This window comes from Neovison vison, chromosome 1 (genome assembly GCF_020171115.1).
Source record: "Neovison vison isolate M4711 chromosome 1, ASM_NN_V1, whole genome shotgun sequence".
Taxonomy (NCBI): domain Eukaryota; kingdom Metazoa; phylum Chordata; class Mammalia; order Carnivora; family Mustelidae; genus Neogale; species Neogale vison.
In genome coordinates this window covers 70,991,784-71,014,689 of record NC_058091.1, presented here as the reverse complement: position 1 = coordinate 71,014,689, position 22,906 = coordinate 70,991,784, and positions in this window count along the sequence as shown.

The following is a 22,906-nucleotide window of genomic DNA, read 5'->3' as shown; positions in this document are numbered from 1 at the left end:
TTTCCGCCTTGTTATTTTATCCAGATAAGAATAGATGAATGAGAGAACAAAATACTAAAAGGGTAGCAATAACCCCACGGGAAAGAGGAAAAAATTTAAAAATGAATAAGAAAAAAATAAAATTTTAAAGATTTTTAACTTTGAAAGACTAAAGAATCATGGGGGGAAAGCCATGAATTCTGTGTGTTGCTTTCCCCTAGCTCTGGAGTTCCACAGTTCTCGTTGATGGGTGAACTTGGTCTTGGCTGGATGTTCTTGCTGATCTTCTGGGGGAGGGGCCTGATGTAGTGACTCTCAAATGTCTTTGCCTGAGGCAGAATTGCTTCACCCTTGGCAGGGGCCAGGGTAAGTAATCTGCTCGGGTTCGTTGTCAGGAACTTTTGTTCCCTGAAAGCTTTCTGTAGAGCTCTGGAGGATGGGAATGAAAATGGCAGCCTCCCAATCTCTGTCCCTGTAGGAGCCAAGAGCTCAGGGCCCCACTCCTCAGTGCACCCTCAGAGAACACTCAATCACTCCCATCACTCCCATCTCCCTGGTCTCCAGCTATACTCTGTGCTCACCTGGACTGTGACCGGAGCGTTTCTATATCTGACGCACAGCCCCGTTTGGAGTCTCCAAAGCCAGCAGATCCTTACTGCACATTCCTGCACTGCTCCTCCTGGAGGAGGATGGGGGGGGGGGCGTCTCTTCAGATCTGCCACTTGTGAGATCCCTGCTTGAAGAGTAGTGGCCCAACTGCACCTCGGATTATGGTGTAAGGTAAGCCTGAGCTGAGAGCCCACTGCTCGGCTCTGTCTCTGCAGGCAGTTTCCACATTCCAATACCTCAGAGCTCTGCCACACTCAGACACCCCCAGTCTTTCTGTGACCCTGTGGTTTCTGATACCACACTGTCCCCATGAGGGCTCCACCCCCTGCTTAGCCTCTGGAGCAATGTCCCTCAGTGGACCAGTCTTCTAAAAGTTCTGATTTTGTGCCCTGCTGCTCCACTGCTTGCCAGGAGTGCACCCCCCCAGATTCACTTCTCTGCACATCCTACCTTCCAGAAAGTGATCGATTTTCTGTTCCTGGAATTGCTGCTCTTCTTCTCTTTGATCTCCTGTTGAGTTTGTAGGTATTCAGAATGGGTTTATATCTATCTAGCTGAATTCCTGGGACCAGACAAAATTTAGATCTTCTACTTCTCTGTCATCTTGTTCCTCCCCCTCCTTCCTTGCACCATTAGACCTAGAGGTGTGGAAGGCTTTCTGTGGCTACAAGTTGTTCTGTCCCTCCTTGTTTTTCCTAAACTCTGCTCACATCTTCACATACAGTCCCTTTATTAAACTCTCTTCAGATTACTCAATTTAATTGTGCCATATGTTACCTGCCAGGACCCTGACTGGTAAATGATGTGAGGCTCCCCCATGACCACATGGGATGATGTCTCTCCCATTGAGCTGTCTGTGCATATTAACTTATTCAGTGGAAAGGACTGTGCTTGTTATTCTCATTCTTTCCTCTCCTGCTAACCAATAGTGACTAGATCAAACTCAAAGAACAAATACCTATGGGGAGAAGGGAGAGATGAGGCAGTTCTGCCTCACATGAGATTTCTCCTAACCCAGGTTCTGGTCCTTCAGTGTCACTGGACAGTGTAGCACGCTGTATGACATCTTAGTGCTCTACCTGCTGTGCTGAGCTGAAGGGAGGGTTGTTGCAGACCACAGGTCTGTGTTGGATGGCCATTTCCTGTTGTGATGCTGAGAATTTTCCATTCTTGTCTGAAACTGCTTAAGGTTCATGCTGACTATAGTCATCAGTTAAAGAATGATGTTATTTGGTGTAGTGGTGTGAACATAGGCATCAGATACACCTGGATGTAAGTCGAGACTCAGTCAGCACAATGTGCTAACAACGGCCTCCCACCAATACTGCTGCTACCTGCTGAAACAGAAGGCCATCCACCCTGTGACAGGCAGAGCACAGTTTCCTTATAATTAGGACTAACTGCTCTCTTTCAGGATTTCCTTTGTGTTGTATCTGTTCTGCTCTAATAATGGGAAGTTCCAGTCTGAATTTGGGGGAAGAAAACAGCTTCCAGGTAGAACATTCTTTGAAAGTAGATTCTATCCACCCACCCCACCCCACCCCTGTTTGGCAGAAATCACTGACTGTTACTTCCTGTGTTACACTGTGGAACAATATCGTCTGCTTCAAGCAACCCAAGTCATAGGCAATTAACATTCATACACACCATCCAAAGGCTATATTTAGGCAAAGACTTGGGGTGTTATCAAATGTATGTCACATATGGGTCTATTAATGTATACTCTTCCACATTAAAAAAAAAAAGTATCACAAGTACAGAGGGTCCTGGATGACATTCCAGAATGGAGCCCACATTGCTAAACACTAAACACAGCTCGCAGCTAAAAAGATGAAGAATGAGTAAGTGGAGTCAGTGTGGCCTGTGTCAGTCCCTTCTGGACTCTGACTCTGCTTGTTGTGAGACAAGGTTCAAAAGAGGAAATCTTTCCCTCTGACCAGCTTTTGGCATAACTGGAACTTCTTGTGTATCAATATTTGTTTAGATGTCACCTAATAAGAAGCCTGGTCCAGAAATGTGCAGCTATGTGAGAAAACTGGCAGGGACCTACACTCACACATTTCTGTCCTGCTGTGCCTAGATTTTAACTCTAATCAGCACAACTGCAAAATGACTGCTCTGACCAGACAACATGTCTGCATTCTTGGCAGGAAGGAGGAAGGGGCAGAAAGCAGAAAGAACAAGTCATCTAAGTTTCCCCAAGTGATTTCTGATAGCACATTGTTGGCCAGAACTGTGCCACATGACCAGCTCTAGCTGCAAAGGAATCCAGGAAAGTATTATCTAGCAGAGCATATTGCTATCATGTCATAGCTCTGTTTCTTAAATTACTAAAGAAGAGATGAGATTGGGAAGGCAACTAGCAGTATCTGACACATGGTAACAATTTCTGTCCCTCTGTCTATTATACATTTTCTTCCATCTTTGTAGGTAGTCACTTTCTTCCTCTGGAGGCACATCTTATGTAACCTGGAACAACTACTCTCAGTAATTGTATGATACTACAACGTAGGACTTTTGTGTGTTGGGAGTGAGGTGGGAGTAGACTCTCAATTATAATCTAAATCAAGGTATCTTGTTATTTCTGGCCATTTATTTTCTTTATTTCTGCCCCCAGCCAAGTTCACTATATTATCTTTACACTGTTGTTATAAAATTCCAAAATATAAACAAAAAACATTTAAGAAAACAAAATGATAATCACTAATAGCTCTGTTAGTCTAATACTTCCACTACTAACAGGCTTGTTTTGTTTTTTTGTGTTTTTTTTTGCCATTATGTTTACCAATGATTTTTTTTTATCAGAGTATTCATTGGATTTTTTATCCCAGTTTTCCAATTAGAAAATCATTGTCATTCCTCTATATTATTACAGCAATAATGTCATTATATCATAAATTATATGTGTATTACATATACATGTATATATATGACTAAATACTAAACACCAATACATTCTATCTGATAAGATAGTTGACATTCAATTAAGGTAGAAATAATGTTCATCGCTTAGTGAGCACTCACCATGCTCACTAAAGGCATGCTTTGAGCACACTTCAAATCCATGTTCTCGTTTATCCCTTCCAAGAGCCCTATGTACAAGGCACTATAATCCTTCCCATGAACAAGTGAGGAAACTCAGAGATGGTTATGTAACCTTTCTTAAATCACACAGCTAGCATTCATTTCATTTTAAAAAATAATAATACATATAATAATAATGTTTAATTCTGACAACATATCATTAATGTAAAGTTTATCTCCAATTCTAACATCTTTGTGTTTCCCTGCTTCACCTTTATTATGGAAATCTTATTTTGAAGCAGGACACATAATTCTACTGGAGAAGTCTTACTGTGAGAGGCAAAATGTGTCTATGTGGTCACTTGGAAATTAATGATTTGAAAATTATCCTGTAAAATTAATGAATTATGTCTGTTTCATCCAATTGGACCACTATTATAACCAAATTTCTACATTACTCTAATGCATGAAAAGAAGTGAGTTGGGTAAAATCAGAGGGGGCGACAAATCATGAGAGACGGTGGACTCTGAGAAACAAACAAGGGTTTGGGAGGGGAAGAGGGTGGGGTTTGGGTGAGCCTGGTGGTGGGCATTAAGGAGGGCACGTATTGCATGGAGCACTGGGTGTGGTGCATAAACAATGAATCTTGGAACACAGAAAAATAAAATAAAATAAAAATTTTTTAAATTCCTAAATATTTGACAATTCTCTGTATTTCAGCTTAATCATGTCACATTTTCCTGCTCTGTTTTGCAGTATTTATTAAAATAATGGTTACCCATATCAAGGTTCAAATAGTTTTACCACCTCCTTTTAAGACATAACATAAATGTATTTGAAGTATGGAGGTTTTGATGATTTTCACTCTTGTCAGAAAAGGCAGAGTCAAAAAAGTGAAAAAAAAGTCAGCAAAGTCGGTGTCACTTAGGACATTTTGGGATTGTAATGCCATAAAGTGGCAAATTACCAAATGATTGTTGTGGGACGTTATCAGTACATTACTTTCATATTTTTCTTCATCTCTTTCATGTAATAAGAAAGTTCATCTAAGAAGGTATTTAAATGTTCTTATTCAAAATTAGGAAGGAGTAAGCACTCTTCTTGATCTTTCATTTAACTAAAACAATGAAAAGAAAATGTGGTTCTTCTCAAAATTTATTTAGTTTTTATTTTTAAAAGGTAACACATTCAAATGATAAAAAAAAAAAACTAAGGAAAAAAATGGCTTTAAAAATGCTACATTGAGAAGACTTCTTAGCACCTCGTCCTTATCCACCTCCTCCTCTGCTCCCCCTGTGGTTAACCACTTGTACTAATTGCTGCTATTATTTCCTCTGTTTCTTACACAAAATGTGCCATATCATTTATCCTCTTCTGCACCTCGCGTTTCACATTTGGCACTATTTCCTGGAGACCTTTCCTTACCAGCGCATCTCACACTTTCTCATTGCTCTTTACAGCTACCTAATATTCCATCATGTGCATGTACAGAGTATAGTTAACCATATCTCAGCTGATAGGCACTCAGATGGTTTCCGATCTCTTGCTCTTGTAAACAAAGTCACAACAGTAAAGATAAACATAGTAAGATAATAAAGATAATAAATATTCTGGCATGGGTGGAGGAACTGCTGGGAGAGGACTCTTGTAGGACTTCTGTCTACGGGAAAATTTGGCAATGGTTAGAAGAATGAAATTCATATACACTTACACATACATGTTAACATTGAGTGCATGTATATGTCACTTTTAGGATTGTCGTCTTTAGATACATTTTATCGAGTACTCAAGGACACATGCATAAAGTTATTCATTGTCACATTGTCTGTGATAGCAAATGATGAGGAACAGGCCAAAACAACCTTCAGAAGGGGCTGGTTAGAAAAAAAAAAAAGTTGCTCTACACAAGGGTTATTATGTAGGAGATGAAAAAGAATGAGCTAGCACTCTATAAATGGGTAAGGAATAGTGCCTGGGATAAAGACTAATGAAGGGGGGAAATGAGGAAAGAATGCTTATCTGGAAATCACATCTGGCCCAGCAGGTGATCTCTAGTACTTGGATCTGAGGCTTAGGGGACAGACAGGAGAGCTGAGTTTTGTCAATACATGTGTGTCTTGAGTCCCATATCTGATGCATGCATTACCAAGCAATAAGGGCCAAGCAATAAGTTAATAAAAGGAGAAATACTGAGATTAAAAGATTACCAACTTATTGTATGACTTTAATTTGCTCACCTGTTTTATGTTTATAGTTTCCCTTGGTTCTTGCACTGAGATAAACCCCACTTGGTCAAAATATATCATCCTTTATATATATTTCATGATTTGGTTTACTGATACTTTGCTCAAGAATTTTGTGTCTATGTACATGAGGAATATTCATCTGTAATTTCTTTCTTTTTCTCTATTGTTCTCCCTCCCTTCCTCTCCTTCTTTTCCCCCCTCCCTCCCTTCTGTCTTTCTCCCTTCCTTCCACCCTTCCTTCCTTCCTCCCTCCCTCCTTTTTTCTTCCTTCCCCACTTCCTTTCTTCTTTCTTTCTTTCTTTCTTTTCCTTCCTTCCTTCCTTTTTCCTTCCTTCCTTCCCTCCTTTCTCTTTCAAATCCTGTCAGACTTTTTACCAAGATTTCGGTAGCCTCAGTGCATCTGTTTGGCTCAGTCAGAAGAGAATGTGACTTGATCTCAGGGTTATGAGTTGGAACCCTACGTTGGACACGGAGATTACTTAAAGATGAGTACACTTAAATATTTTGGTAGCCTCATAAAACAACTTAGAAAGTATTCCCTCCTCCTCTATTTTCTTAAATAGTTTGTGTAAGTGTTGTTATTTCTTCCTTAAATGTTTGATGAATTCACCAATAAAACTATCAAGGCTTTTGGGATTAGATGCACTGATAAAGCAAATAATTTTTCTCTGTATCATTTGAAGGCTTAGCTGTATTTAGAAAGCTCTCTGCTTTAGTTGTTATGTTTATTCTATTAAATTATAGATTTTAATCCCCAGAGATGGAGATATATCAAATTTGTTTCTGATAATTAAAAATTTTAGTAGACATGGGACAATTCAGATTTTATACTTATAATTCTTATAACACTATATTTATCATTATATTTATGTTGTTTAGTAATGTTATGCCATAGTACTTTTAAAAGTTTCCATTTCATCTTGTGGCAGTTTGGTAAGCTTTTTATTTTTTTTTTAAGGAAGTTATCCATTTCTTCTAAAGTTTTGAATTTATTGGCATAAGGTTGTTCCACTATTCCTTTATCATCCTTGATGTTTGTAGAACTAAAATAATATTACTTCTTTCGTTACCAATACCAGTGATCTCTCTCTTTTTTTTAAGCACTATAATTATTGCTTTATCAATTTTACCTGTCTTTTTAAAGCACTAAATTTTGCTTTTATCAATTTTCTTTATTTGTCTTCCACTTTATTGATTTGGGCTTGTTATTATATCTTTGCACTATTTACTTAAGGTTTACTTTTCCATCCTTTTCTTATATTTTTGCTTGAAGGGATGGTGGAGCTGTAGGTACATGGAACATGGTTTCTGAAAGACTGCATGGAACATTTTCTACCCTGCCCGCCGCCCCCCAACCCATACCCTGCATTAAACTATGTTATGAAAGAGAAGTAAACCTTTATTGTGTTACACCTCTGAGATTTGGAAGTTGTTTTACAACAACATATCCTGCTGGAGGCAGGAGGTGAGGAGACTGCTGTAGGAATCTGGGCATGAGATGGCACAGTCTTAACTCACAAGGGGGCCCTGGAAATAACATGATGAGAAAGATGTAAGAAACATTTTGAGTTAAAAATCAGCAAGCTTGGTTCTAGCTGGATGTAGGAGGGAGAAAAGTCTAATAAACAGTTGTTATAAGGATCACATTTTTTAAAAAAAGTTTGTTACAAAGGTTTTAATGGTGCAAGATGATGGTCACACATCAGGAGGAGGTAATGCTGTGTAGTGATAAGCAGGACTCAGGAGTTCATCACAGGCAGCCTTGGGGTGGTCAGCCATCTTATATTCACCTTTGGGTGAATAAAAAATGGTGTGACTGGGAGTTTCTGTAGCTAGTTATGGGCCTCTCCATGAAGTTGTTTGCTTGGTTTTGCTTTACTTATTCTATTAAGAAATAAAAATTATCATGGCTTATGTTTCATAATTTATGTAACTGATTTAACTGTATGTTTTTTATTTAAGCACTTTTCCAACAAATACTAATTTATTTTATTCCCTTGGGACATCAAGCCATTATGCGATGATGCCAGATGGACATATTCTAATGTATGTGTATGGGACACACTTTGTGACATGACAGTTATATATCTTCCCATGTTCTCCAGAACTATACATACACTTGTTGTCACCACCCCTTCTTTAGGAGTCATGTAATTGCTTGATTAATACCCCTCCCTTCCCTTTTCCAGAACCTAACTTTAGAAAGAAGTCTAAAACTCATTTATTCTAGGAAATAAATAATTATTAACAGTTTAAATATGACTCCAAATATATGTTTATAATATATACATGATATAAACTACATTATAAAATATATTATAAAAATATATATGTATTTCTTAAGTAAGCTCTACACCCGATGGGGTACTTGAACTCATGACTGAGATGTTCTACCAACTGAGACAGCCAGATGCCCCTCCAAATATTATTCACATTAGTGAGAATCACAGTTTTAAGTTAAAAAATATAAAGATTAAGGAAAACTGCATCAGGAAATGGAACAAAACAATAAATACACTAAGCAAATCCAAAAGTTGATTATTTGAAATAATTAAATGGAAAAGAAATTAACTAGTAAAACCAAGGTAAGAGGGGAGAAATACACCAATTAGGAAAGAAAATGGGAAAGTAATGCAGTAAACACAGAATGAATTTAAATAATTGTAAGGGGTTATTTTGATTAACTATATAAAATAATTTTGAAACCTCTGTGGGTTGAATAAATTATAAGAAAATATAAATTATCAAAATAAACCACCAATGAGGTAGAAAATAAAAATAGGGAAAATGCACAAAGAGCCATCTTGTTCTCTCTTTCCATCCTAAAAATATATAAGGCCTAGGCATTTCACCAGGGTATTTTCTGAAACTTTAAGGAACAGAAAAGTCCAATATAATGCAACATAAAAAACAGAACATAGACAAGTAAGGAAAACTTCAAAATTCTCTTTAAGGAATCAGAATAATATCATGACCAAATCTGACAGAGATATAATAAAAACAGAAAACAGATCTATTTCACTGATAAGAATTGATTTTTAAACTTCTAAAAAATTAGTAAGTAAAATTGATCATCTTTTAAAATAATGATAGATCTTGCCTAGATAAGGATCATATCAGAAATGCAACTGTTTTGGTATTAGCAAATCCAATAATGTAGTTCACTATATTAATAAATCAAATGAGAAAAATAGTATCTTCATGAAAGCTGGAAAAAATATTTGATGAAATACTAACTTGTGATAAAAGCTCTTAATAAAATAAGACCAGAACCATTAAAAATATTTTTCTTCATAATAAGATAACTCAGTATTCATTGGAATATATCCTTTCTATATGTAATGAGTATCCAGATTCAAGGTTTTAAACATAGAAAATGTAACAGTAACAAAAAGAATATCTGAGAACAAGCTGAAGAAACATGCAAAACTCTATGAGGTCAAGATTAAAATCCTACTAAAGGCCAAAAGAGAGGTTAATATGCACAAGGTAAGAGCTAGTCTTAAAGAGAAACGTACATTTTAAATATCTCTACTGTGCCAAAAGTAATCTATCATTGTTCTACGATCTCAATAATATACCAATAGATCTTTTTCACCCAAAACTGTAAATATCACATTGTGAAAATAGGCATACTAGAACGGTTAGGAAAATTCTGTGGAAAAAAAAAAATTCAGCTCTGGGAGAAGATCAGCTTTATTGTGAAACTGTGTTAAGGAAACTTCACTCAAAATTGGAGTCGGGAAGCGGCGAAGGGAGGACTCTAATTGTGTAAGACTGATGAATCCCAGACCCGTACCCCTGAAACAAATAATACATTATATGTTAATAAATAAAAAATAAAAAGAGAAAAAACCAACACCCCCCCCCCCCAAAAAAAACCCAAACAGCAAAAAACAAATGTACCAAGCATTGAAGCTTCTTCCAGCACTAAGGAGGAAGATTTCCTCTTAGCACAGCAACAGCAAAGTGCAGGCACGGACCTGGGCAAGCAGCCCCTGCCTGCCGAAGCCCCCAGCACTTTGAACTCTCATTTTTGTCCAGTGAACTTTTGTTCAAAAACCCCTCCCGAATTCCTCCTTTCTTATATAAAAGGACGTTCCTCTCCTTTGTTCTCTGGACTTGCCTAGAGTTCTTCCTATGGTTCTGAATTGCAATTCCTTTGCTATTCCAGAATAAACTCCAGTTTCCTGGCTGAATCACTTACCTTTTTCTTTTAAATGGTTGACACAATTAAGGTAATTAAGATAGTGTTGTACTGGTACCTGTAGGTACCAACAGACCAGTGAAATGGCAGAGTCGTTTTACAAATAGAATCCCCTAATAAAAGCTAATAAATGCCTAAATTGGAATTTCCCACCATTGAGGAAAAATAGAATACTCAATAAATAATTCTGGGATAATTGAATATTTGAAAAAATAAAATTGAATGTTCACCCCATCCCTTACATCAAAATAAATTCCAGATGGAGCAAATATTCATAAATTAAAATAGAACTGTAATACTATTATAAAGAAAATGTGAGGCCTTTTATATAAACTCAAAGAGGAGAAAACTTTTCTAACCTTAAATATATTTTTTAAATCTGCATGTCAAAAATTCTTCAGCCAATATTCAGGGGTATATACAAACTGAGAGAAAATACTTGTGTTATGTTACAGACTAAATGTTGCATGTTGAAGTTGCTACAAAAGAATCTTTTAGAAAGCCCATAAAGCATAAAAGGAAAAAGACACAAACCGACCAGCAATGAAAAAGCAAATCGCTATCAAACATTTGAAGAGATGTTCAACATCACCATCAGAAAACTGCCAGTTAAAATGCATCTCACTTATTTCACGCTTATTCTAAAATCAACAGATTTAGTAACACACTGTTTTGGCAAGGGTGTGGAGTAACTCATACATTGTTGTACAGAATCTCTGGAGCCTTTAGCACGCAGTAAAATGAAACGTGCAAACTCTTGGGCATGTCATTTTCATTTCCAGGAATTAATTTTCAGGTATACTTGTGCATGTGGATGAATACACATGTGTGAAGATATTCACCGCAGCATTTCTTTCACTAACAAAAGACTGGAAACATCCAAAATATCTAAGAAGAGTGAACTGTTAAATAAATTGTGATACCGGAGTCCAATGGTTATTTTAACATAATGAGGCAATTCTCTGTTCTGTCACAAAAAGGTCTCCAAAATACGTTGTTACAATTTGTGTACCAAAAAATTCCATATATGCAAATAAACTTGCATATGCAATCACACATACATAGAATATCTCTGGAAATCTGCAAAAGAAACTGGTATCAGTCAAAGCTTTTGGGGGAACCTTTGGGAGGTAGGGGGTTGAGATCAGAGGGAAAATTAGTATCTGTTATTTATTATCTCAAATTTTGTACTATGTGTATGAATTACATATTCAAAAATTAACCAACAGTAGATTTTTAAATATATTCAAGAGCACACAAGATTATTATTGTTGACGTAGAAGGCTTTTATCTGTACTCCTTATGTCAAAGCACAAATGGTTCCTGTCTATTTTTCTTTAGATTCTGAGTTACTACCAAGAATAAGACTAATATTGGGACTACAAACAGGGATTGGAAAGAAATATCAACTAAACCATGGTTTTGGAAATTCAGGAGATCTACAACAAATGTATTAGTTGTCATTGTCACCATCGTTATTCTTTGATAAATTATCTGATGACTTTTCTTACATAACTTTAAAAATAAAACCTGTTTCCAAGTTTTCTTAACTCTTGAGTTATCTAATTCTAGACCATTATTTTTGTAAATGCTATTTGAATCTTCCTCAGACCACACTTAGAAATCAGCAAAGCCAGTAATCAGTGTATTCAGAAAGGCAAGAAGATAGTGGAACATTTAAAAATCATGTCAGATGAGAAATGATTGAAAAATGTACTTTTATTCTGAATAGCTTCAGAGGAAAGAACTAGGATCAGTGAATGTCATTATAGGAAGCAGAAGGACCTACTGTAAGAGAGACACTTCAGTGATGAGAACAATTTGAAAACTTACTGGGCTCTTTTATTGTTATTCGAGTGTTCTCTCTCTAGAAATGCTCAATCAAACCACATTATAGCAAGAAATAGCCATGCACATTAGAAGTATCATCAATCCACAATGTAAGTGTGTCTTTGAGCAAGGGTTTAAAAATAAAGTCCATTCTCTGCCCAAAGTTTCTTATTCCATTACCTCATCTTCCAGGTCAAGGTATCCAGAATTATGACAATTCAGCAATGAAGCCAGTAAATTTAATTTACTCCTTTGACCTAAAAAATGCCTGCTGAGTGTTATTATTGACACACTAGAAGTTCAGAGACATGGCTGGCACAATCTGTCATTTTTGCACGACCACTAAACTTTCTGGCTAAGAAGACAGAATATCATTTACCTAAAGTTATTTAGCAGTAAGAAGGATTTTACTTATTCATAGTTGCAATTGATTTAATAAGTAAACTTTTATCTACTGTTTGACAAATCCAAAAAAGAAGAATGTCCCACAGGTCCACATTTACGATTTAGTCTTGCCTCAGGAATTCTATTTATTTACAAGAAAATACTGACATACAATATCTTCACACTATTCTCTAAAAATCAATAAACTGACTCCCCATATCTCACAAAACTGACTCCCCTATGTCCTTTCCCTATTTTGGCTAATGATACCACTTTTTTTCTAGATAGCTAGGCTTTAATTCTGAGCCTCCATATAGGCAATTGTCAAGATGACAAGGAACCATAATTGACAAGATATATTTGGAGGCATCTGACCCTTTTCCCCCAATCCGTCACAGTCTCTGAAGAAAGGGGCAGGCCTAGACTATTTATGTTCCATATCATGTGCCTGTCACTGATCCTTGAACCCACCACGGTCCTGACCTTAGCTTTGTAGAGTCATTAGTCCACCTTTATAAAAAAACGGCCCATCCACAGACTGGCCAGTGATCTGGGGAGGAAAGGCAAATCAGCTGTCACTTGCAGGAATGTTAGAGCTGGAAAACTGAGAGACTATTGCCCATTAATCAGACGAGCTGCAGCTGAGGACTTATATGGCCAACTCAAGGCTGAAGAAATCTGGGGCAAACATGCAAGTTAAAGTTTGGGACTGGAAACCTCTAGGCAAGTATAGGAAGATAGTCAAAAGAGCTGGCCGGACGAGAGAGCAGACCTGCAGAGAGACATAGAAGCAAACAATGAGGCATCTCCTCAGACTCATTTAAAGCAGCTTTGGGACAAAGTTTGGGTTTTCAGTTCCGATTGCTAGAAGGCTCATCTGAATTTACAGCTGTCTTGAGTTCTCACCAAAGGTTCCTGTACCCTAAAACACTCCTACCCACTTTTGTTTTAGCTGCCTTGAATGGCTTTCTCCTTCTTACAACAGAAAAAGGCCTAATTAAAATAATATCTTTCATAGCTATCCCCTACTTCCCCTCTTGGTGACCATCACTCTATTTAAGCCATCATGATTGCTCACCTCCTCATCGAGAATACGTAATAACCTTGACGCTATTCTCCTGTAGATGACGAACCTCCATGTCACCATTTTCCTGCTTCCCACCACCAAACAGATCTTCAAAAAGGGCAACCAAATCACACCACTCCCTTGGTGAGAAACGTTTTCCCTATTGTCTTGCATATAAAGCACAAAAAACTGTCATTTAATGTCATATCTGGAGTTTTGTCTTCTACTATTTGTAAATACTATTTGTTTTGATTTTGCTGTCTGGACAACTGTCAAAGTACACTCTTGTGAGTCTCTTTCACTCAGCTGGATACATATGTGTTCCCTTGCTTGTAGAAGTCTCTCACATTATACTTCATTTTTCCAAGAACACGGTGATATACTTCATTATTTCAAATGGCATAAAAGTAGCTATCAATCTTTTGTCTCTGTCATTACTCTTAAAGAGAAATGCCCCCAAATCCTTAAGAAATACTTGGTTAGAAAATAATAAAGCCTAACACAAATGAGCTATTTGAAAGTTATTTATCTGTAAAATCCATCCTAAAATTTGCCTTTTCTTTGAGACTTTCTGATTTCTCTATCTGCTATATCTCCATGTTTCTTTTTCTGTTATGACACTTATTTTATTTTCCTTCCCAAACGCTTATTTTCACAGCTCTCCTCACGCTCCTCTGAGACTGTAAGCCCCTAAAGTCAGCCCTTTTGCTTTATTCACATCGATGCTCCCCTGAAGTACTTATCACAGCTCTCTGTCCATCATAGTAGTTCAATACATGTTTTGCTTTTAATTTTTTTAAGCCCATGTTAACCAAATAGATAGGAGATTGGGTGGTATATTGCTAGTTAACAAAATTGATGCATCTACATCTCTGGGGATTAAAATCTACTACTTAATAGAAGGAACATAGCAACTAAGGTCAGTTATAGCACAGAGCTTTCTTTCTTTTTTTTTTTTAAGAATTTTGTTTGGGGTTCCTGGGTGGCTCAGTGGGTTAAGCCTCTGTCTTCGGCCCACGTCATGACCTCAGGGTCCTGGGATTGAGCCCCGCATCTGGCTCTCTGCTCGGCGGGTGCCTGCTTCCCCCTCTCTCTCTGCCTACTTGTCGTCTCTCTCTCTCTCTCTGTCCAATAAAAGTAATTAAAATCTTTTTTTTAAAAAAAGAATTTTTTTTAAGTGATCTCTACACCCAACATGAGACCCAAACCCACAACAATGAGGTCAAGCGTCTTAAGTCCACTGACTAAGGCAGCTAGGTGCCCTTGCAAAGAGCATTCGAAGTATGGTCAAGACTTCAAATGGTAACCAGAAAAATTATTTGGCTTATCGATTAATTTGAATCATATTTTTTGAAGGGTAACTGTCAGAAAATGAAAGTAGGTCCCAAAGAATCTGATCTGATCAGCAGAGCTAAAGATAAATTCCACATCTCCTCTAAAACCTTTGCTGAAGAGTGTGCTCTCTTTCCCTGACTCCAGAACACTTGCTTTTTGCATGCCAACAGACCTCTTTCTTTTGTACCTACCAATCAGGATGGTGACTACTTTGCAATAGAAATATCTGTAAATTTGCATCATGTAAGAAATATTTATTACTTAATAACTGTTTATAAGGCATTGGGTTGGATCTTGTACAGAATATAAAACATTCAAGATATGAGCTGTATGCTGAAAAAACGTGGAATCGAATTAGACAAACACAATACAGGTACCTGAAAAGATTGCAAAATAGCTTAGAGATATGATTGTTTCACTTATCTATTATGATATAATAAACCACCTGTTATATAAATAAGCCAAGGATGACCCCTGAATATTGGCCTCTATGTTGTTTGTTTCTTACAGTATGCTGACTGTTAGCTCAAAGCCCACTGGTACTAAACTCAAATTTGACACATCAAAAATTATTTTAAAAACTTATTTGTTTTTTGGGAGTGCCTGGGTAGCTCAATTGTTAAGTGGCTACCTTCAGCTCGGGTCATGATCCCAGGGTCCTGGGATTGAGCTCCACATCAGGCTGCCTGCTCAGCAGGAAGCCTGCTTCTCCCTCTCCCACTCCCGCTGCTTGTGTTCTCTCTCTCACTGTCTCACTCTCTGTCAAATAAATAAATGAAATCTTTAAAAAAAAAAAAGACTTATTTGTTTTAGAGAGACAGAGAGAGAGAGAGAGCACAAGCAGGAGGAGGAGAGGGAGAGAGGATCTGAAGAAAACTCCACACTGAGCATGGAGCCCAAAGCAGGGCTTGATCTTATGACCACATCCTGAGCTGAAATCAGTAGTCAGTGACTTAACTAACTATGCCACCCCTGAACCCCTTACACATCAAATTTTTAAAAATATAACCCAAATAAGCATATATTTAGCCATTTAGAGCTTGTTTTGCATGACCCATAAAGTGTACCGAATATCTGCCCACCATATATAAGACAAAGACTGAGGTTTTAAAACACTCCAAGTGATTATTGCTCTTTAGAACAGCTGAGAATATCACCTAATGCTCTCTGATTCCCCTGTCTCTTGGAAATGTCTGTGTCCTCTTTCCCTTTTGGGTGGTGACCTCACACCTGCTGTCTCTTGGAAGGTCTTCTGACATAAAGGACTTTCCCCTTGACTGTCCAAGTACCACGCAAATAAAACTCATTGTGTGCTATTGCCCCTGCAGGACTTTGGTGATCTTTTCCTTGATGAACTTTGAAGTTCTCAAACTCACTACACCACCCCAAAACATAATGGCTTAAAGAAATAACAGCATATGTTGGAACCAATTTGCAGTTTGCAATTTGGGGTGGCTTATTTCTAGCTAAGTGGAACCACCCAGAGACATTCAACCAGAGGTCCCCTTCCAAGGTGGCTTCTTAATTCATCTGCTCCTTCACTTCCTTCTGTCTCTCCACATGGTGTCTCATTGTTCAGAGCTTTGCCACGTGGTGTTGATTTCTTTAACACATAGCAATCTCAGGATTGTCAGTTGTCAGTCTTAATACATGGTGACTAGCTTCCCTAAAACAAGCATTCCAAGAGGCCAGAGGGTTTTTTTATGACCTAGCCTCAGAATTCCCAGAATGACCCTCAAACACCTGTTGATCAAAGAAATCACTAAAAGCAATTCCAACTCAAAGGGAAGAGAACTAGACTAAGAATTTATTGCCATCTTTAATTTATCACAGTGATTTTTAAATTTGTCAATGCACACTGGGTAATACAGACCAGAATTACACAGGGGTTGGCAACTACAGCTTGTGGACCAAGTCTGGCCCACTATTTGTTTTTGTAAGTAAAGTTTTGTTGGAACACAGCAACACCCATTTGCTTACATATTGTCTATGGCAACTTTTGGGCTACAACCACCCAGTGGAATAATCAGAGTCAAGACCCTGATACTTGCACAGTCTAAAATATTTGTCATCTGGCCCTTTATAGGATAAATTTGCTAACCCTTGGTCTAACATGTAATCATGTTCTGCTAATGCTTGATTTGAATTGCTGTTTAAAAGTGTACCTGTTAACTGCAGAAACTCCTTAGGAAAGTTTTTCTTATGAACCTGCAACTTCTGAAGAGCAAGAGGTGCACACAGAGCTCCTTCCAGGAGCAGTGGTCAGTCCGTTTTGCCTGTCACCAACATGTGGTATCAACAGTTGTGCTGTTCATTTTAGTCTTGTTTACTGTCCTTGTGCATTTACTGTGTGTTTGCTGAAAGTATGTTTAGTTTAGTTTTTTTTTCTTTTTAAGATTTTGTTTATTTAATTGAGAGAGAGAGAGAGAGATGGAGGAAAAGCAGAAGGAGAGAAACAAGCAGACTCCGTGCTGAGCCGGCAGCCTGACTCTGGGCTGGATCTCAGGACCCTGAGACCACAACCCCAGCCAAAGTCAAGAGTCCAACACTCAACCGATTGAGCCTCCCAGGCGCCCTGTGCATTTAGTTTTAAAATGTTTTCAATTAGTAATTACTCTTTTGTGACCAATAAGTACAAAAAAGTGATTGATGTGTTAAAAGTGTAAGTAACAAAAGGCATGTTTATGACAAAGAGGAAAAATAACTTTAAAAAAGTGAAAGTGACACGAAAGCACACCTGTTAGTTGTGCATATGGGATAAATCACAAGAATGGTAGGGGCTGAGGAAGTACTGATGAATCATGCAACACAGAAGTGCTTCACCTCTCTGAATGACCATAATTAGCAAAGTATAAAAATGTAAAGTGTAAAAAAGTATAAAAATGACAATGACAAAACATAGGTGAGGCTACAGGAGCAATCTCAGAGGCTTCTATCTGTTATTCTAACGTCTGACCAGGAGACAATTACGAGTGTTTGCAAATTCAACGGCCATGTAAGCACAGTGAAAAGGACGGTCTTGAAATTTGTGATGAAAGAAAAATCTTTCTCCACAGGTACAAGGCCGGTCGGAAACACGCACAGTTATCAAAGTGAGGAAACTGTGAACTAACTCCCTACATTTGCAGATATCAACAAGGTGGAAATTTTCCCACCTCAGCGGACTTTCAGGGTAGATGAAACTGATCTTTTTTCTTGAAGCGGGGGTAGGGATCTGACAGCATGCATGGAACCAAGGAGGAAAAAAGAATGCCCACTTTCCAGCTGCAAAGAACCAATCAGCTCTCATTTGGTGAAAACCCTTTTAAGAAGCTTTGTACAACAAATCTGATCTTCAGTATTTTTAAAAATATATTTGCTGAATTCTGAGTCCTGTAGTTGAAAGAAACAAGGAAACGGACAAGCAAAGCTGCCACACACTCAAATGTGTGATCTATTACTTTCAACCCAGTGACTTCCCTCAACACCTCAACTTGCAGTGCAAACCATGGAGTAAAGTTTTTTTTTATTTATTTATCTATTTTAAATTTTTAATAAACATATTATGTATTATTAGCCCCAGGGGTACAGGTCTGTGAATCACCAGGTTTACACACTTCACAGCACTCACCATAGCACATACCCTCCCCAATGTCCATAACCCCACCCCCCTTCCCCAACCCCCCCCCACAACCCTCAGTTTGTTTTGTGAGATTAAGAGTCACTTATGGTTTGTCTCCCTCCCAATCCCATCTTGTTTTATTTATTCTTCTCCTACCCCCCAGCCCCCCCCATGTTGCATCTCCACTTCCTCATATCAGGGAGATCATATGATAGTTGTCTTTCTCTGATTGACTTATTTCACTAAGCATAATAACCTCTAGTTCCATCCACCTCATCGCAAATGGCAAGATTTCATTTCTTTTGATGGCTGCATAGTATTCCATTGTGTATATCTATATATCTATATATATATATCACATTTTCTTTATCCATTCATCTGTTGATGGACATCTAGGTTCTTTACATAGTTCGGCTATTGTAGACATTGCTGCTATAAACATTCGGGTGCACACGTCCCGTCGGATCACTACATTTGTATCTTTAGGGTAAATACCCCGTAGTGAATTGCTGGGTCATAGGGTAGCTCTATTTTCTTCTTTCTGAGGAACCTCCATGTTGGTTTCCAGAGTGGTTGTACCAGCTTGCATTCCCACCAACAGTGTAGGAGGGTTCCCCTTTTGGAGTGAAGTTTTGATGCAATTTGTGATTCATTATGATGGTGAACTTGGCTATTAAAAAGACTTCTATAAACTGAGATTTTCCTCAGACCTATGAAACCAAAATAAGATACAGGAATATGTTGAGAGCTGAAGACTTCTGTGTCAACCATAATACTCCCTTCTTTTCCCTTTTGTATACATCAAAATTGCCTCATGGTTTTTATTGATTGACTTTATCATAAGTTCTCATAAAATACTAGCTTTATCTGTTTTTTTGTTTTGTTTTGTTTTTGTTTTTGTTTTTGTTTTACATGGGGATTCCAGATTTCCTTTGGGGAAGTGTTCTCTGGCTTAAAAGCTTGAAAATCATGACTATAAATAACAGAATCTATTGAAGATTTTTGAGCAGGAAAGTTACATAATGTAAGTGGTGTTTTAGGAATATATTAATCTGCCTGTATGTCATATGGATTGCCCAGAGACCAGTTAAAAAGATACTGTGAACAGTGTCCTGTGAAAATAACCATTATAATAGAATAGAAAATGGAACTAAGACCTATTATATCTGTCGGAAATCATGAGAGGCATAAAACAAAGTGGCTGAAAAATTATGTTTACATACCAAATAGGCATACAGAGAGGCTTTTTCACCTTCAAGCTCTATGATTTTTTCTATTTTGTGTTCAAATAAAAAAATGTAAAACAAGGACAGAATGATACTGCAGAAAGTGTTCTGCTAGCTCCCTAATAAAGGAAAAAAGCACTTAGCAATTGTTACTCTACTACATCTAAAATGCCTTTGATTGGTTTAAGAGCATTGACTAGATATGAAAGCTTCTTTGACTCAAGTTTTAATAATAAAATCTCCCCCGGCTCCATTTTTAACCTCAAAAGTATTTTTTTCCTGATTTTAGAAAATTATTTTCAAAGATAATAAATATTCATTGTAGAAATATTATAGAAATGCACATAAGCAAAAAATAGAATTACTTATAATTCCACAACCTAGATAAGGATGGGTTTGGAAGACTATATGCTTTTTAGTGTATAGTCTCTCCAATATTTTTCTATACAAATATATACCAATAAGCAAAAAAAGTTTCAACTAAAGTACGATTATACTCTACATTCAGCTAAATGTTTCAGAAATGAATGCCTTGTAGATTATTAGTTAAATATTTGGCAATCAGGGAATAATTATTTAATAACTATCAATAGCTAAAAATCTAACATGTAATTTTAAGCAAACTCTCTTGGAATGTAAATTTAACTGAAATTATGGTCATAAAATGTGCATGATCTGTAAAATAAAATAAATTTCATTTGTAGTCTATCATAGGTTTTGAAGTTAAGTGTCTATAAATGCAAGCCCCTTTTTAACTACAAAATTGCCTTGGCCTCATTTTAAGCAGAGTTCAGTATCACATGAGTTCATCTGAGCATCTCAACACATTGGAACCAAAATGAACTTTAAATTATGTCTATTTCATTCTAACAGATGATCACTAGTCCTGGTTTTCCTGCTGCTATCACCCAAGATATTTTTGCTATCTCAAATTTGTATCTTCTCCTATATTGCTCCCTCCTCAACAATAGTCATTAAAACTTTGTTTCTTGCGGGCGGTTGAGTGGCTGAGTCAGTTAAACTTTCGACTCTTAATTTCGGCTCAGGTCATGATCTCAAGGTCGTGGGATCGAGCCCAGCGTTGGTCTCCACACTGCATGTGGAGTCTGCTTAAGATTCTCTCTCTCGGGGCGCTTGGGTGGCTCAGAGGGTTAAAAGCCCCTGCCTTTGGCTCAGGTCATAATCCCAGGGTCCTGGGATCAAACCCCGCATCAGGCTCTCTGCTCCACAGGGAACCTGCTTCCTCCTCTCTCTCTGTCTGTCTCTCTGCCTACTACTAGAGATCTCTGTCTGTCAAATAAATAAATAAAATCTTAAAAAAAAAAAAAAAAAAAAAAGATTCTCTCCCTCTGCCCCATTCCCCTCTAAAACACAAAAACAAAAAACGTTGTTCTCTCCCAAAACAGATGAACAAAGGGGAAAAGAGAGAGAGAGAGAGAGGCAAACCAAGAAATAGACAGTTTTTTAAATATTTTATTTATTTATTTATTTTGCGTAATCTCTACCTCCAGTGTGAAACTTGAATTCATGACCCTGAGATCAAGAGTTGCACACTCTACTCACTGAATCAGCCAGGGCCCCTGGTTACTGATAGGCACTTGGATTTTTTAAGTTCCAATTTTTTTAACTATAGAGAACAGGGACACCTGGGTGGCTCAGGGTTGAGTGTCTGTCTTTGGCTCAGGTCATGGTTCCAGGGTCGTGGGATCAAGTGGTACGTTGGGCTCCCTGCTTTGCTGGAGGCCTGCTTCTCCCTCTGCCTCTGCCTCTCTCTCTGTCTCTCATGAATAAATAAACAAACTCTTAAAAAAAAAATACAGAGAATAAATGGATAGTTACTAGGGGGGAGATGGGTGAGGGGATAGGTGAAATGGGTGATTGGAATTAAGGTGGACACTTGTGCTGAGCACCAGGGGCATATGAAAGTGTGAAACCACTATATTATGCATCTGAAACTAATATGACACAGTATGTTAACTAACTGTAATCTAAATAAAAACTCAAAGAAAACCCCAAATCTTTCTCTCCTTTTCTGTTATTCTTCTTACTCATACTCTTACCACATGAGGCTATTGAAGTCCTAGTGATGCAATGGCTGGCTCAAAGCACATCATCAGTTATTGGCAGATTTGGGGCTTGACTCTTTGCTTCTACATTTCTCTCCTGACCTATGTTTAAGGGCTCTTTCTATCATACCTATTACCTCCTACTAAAGGGTTAACAATATAAATCCTGGAATCCCTCATGAACACCGTTCCACATACAGCACTGATATGGGGACATGAGACCTGAAGACTGTGTGTGGCAAAGACAGGTTACACCTAGAAACAACAACAACACAACACCAAAAGCCTCTTTTGCATGACTCAAAATAGCATTTTTCTCTCTGTGATTTAAACCAGACTGTACTAACCAACAGCAGTTTTTTCATTGACCATCTTGGCAACAATCAATAAGTTGAACAGCATTCTACTTCCCAGGCTAATGGGTAATAGGTACTCATACATTGCTAGCTGGACGACGCAAGGATAGGACCGGACCCCCACAAAAGACAATTTGGCAATATTTTTAATAGTTACAAGTGTACTTACTCTTTGACCCAGGAATCTTCCTTCTGGTGTATCCTACTGACACATCTGTACACATCAAAGTGACTTAGGTCCAAGGTGATTCACCATGGCATGGTAAAAAATACTTTCTCACTGTCATCTTAATTAATAACTTCTCCTTTTATGAGGGAGTTGAGTATCTTTTTAAAGAATATCATGAAATAATATCAATAAATAATATGACTATAGTAATGAACATAGCATTATAAAGATTATACACAAAAATGTTTTTATATATAAGGATGTATATATGTATCCTTTATACATAAAAGGTATTGTAAAAAATAACATAAGCACACACCACCTGGCTTACAAAACATAATCAGTCAGATGAAGACCACTGAGTGATGCTCTCTGATCGAATTTTTCCATTTCTTCTTTCAGAAGTATTTGCTGCCTGAATGCAGTATTTATCATTCCCCAGTATTTTTTTCACATCATTTATTTATTTATTTTAAAAGATGTATGAGAGAGAGAGAGAGAAAGGGGGGGAGTAGAGAGAGAGAGAGAGAATCCTAAGCAGACTCCTTGCTGAGCAGGAGCCCCCACAGGAACCTCAATCTCAAGATCCTGAGATCATGACCTGAGCTGAAACCAAGAGGTGGAGGTTTAACTGACTGAACCACCTGGGCCTCCCTCCCCCACCTTTTATTTATTTTAGAATGCTGTATAGTTGCCATATAGTTTTGTCCACATTTCAGGTGTACAACCTAGTGACTTGACAGTTACATACATTGTGAAATGCTCACAACAGTAGTGTAGTTACCATCAGACACCCTACAGTTATTA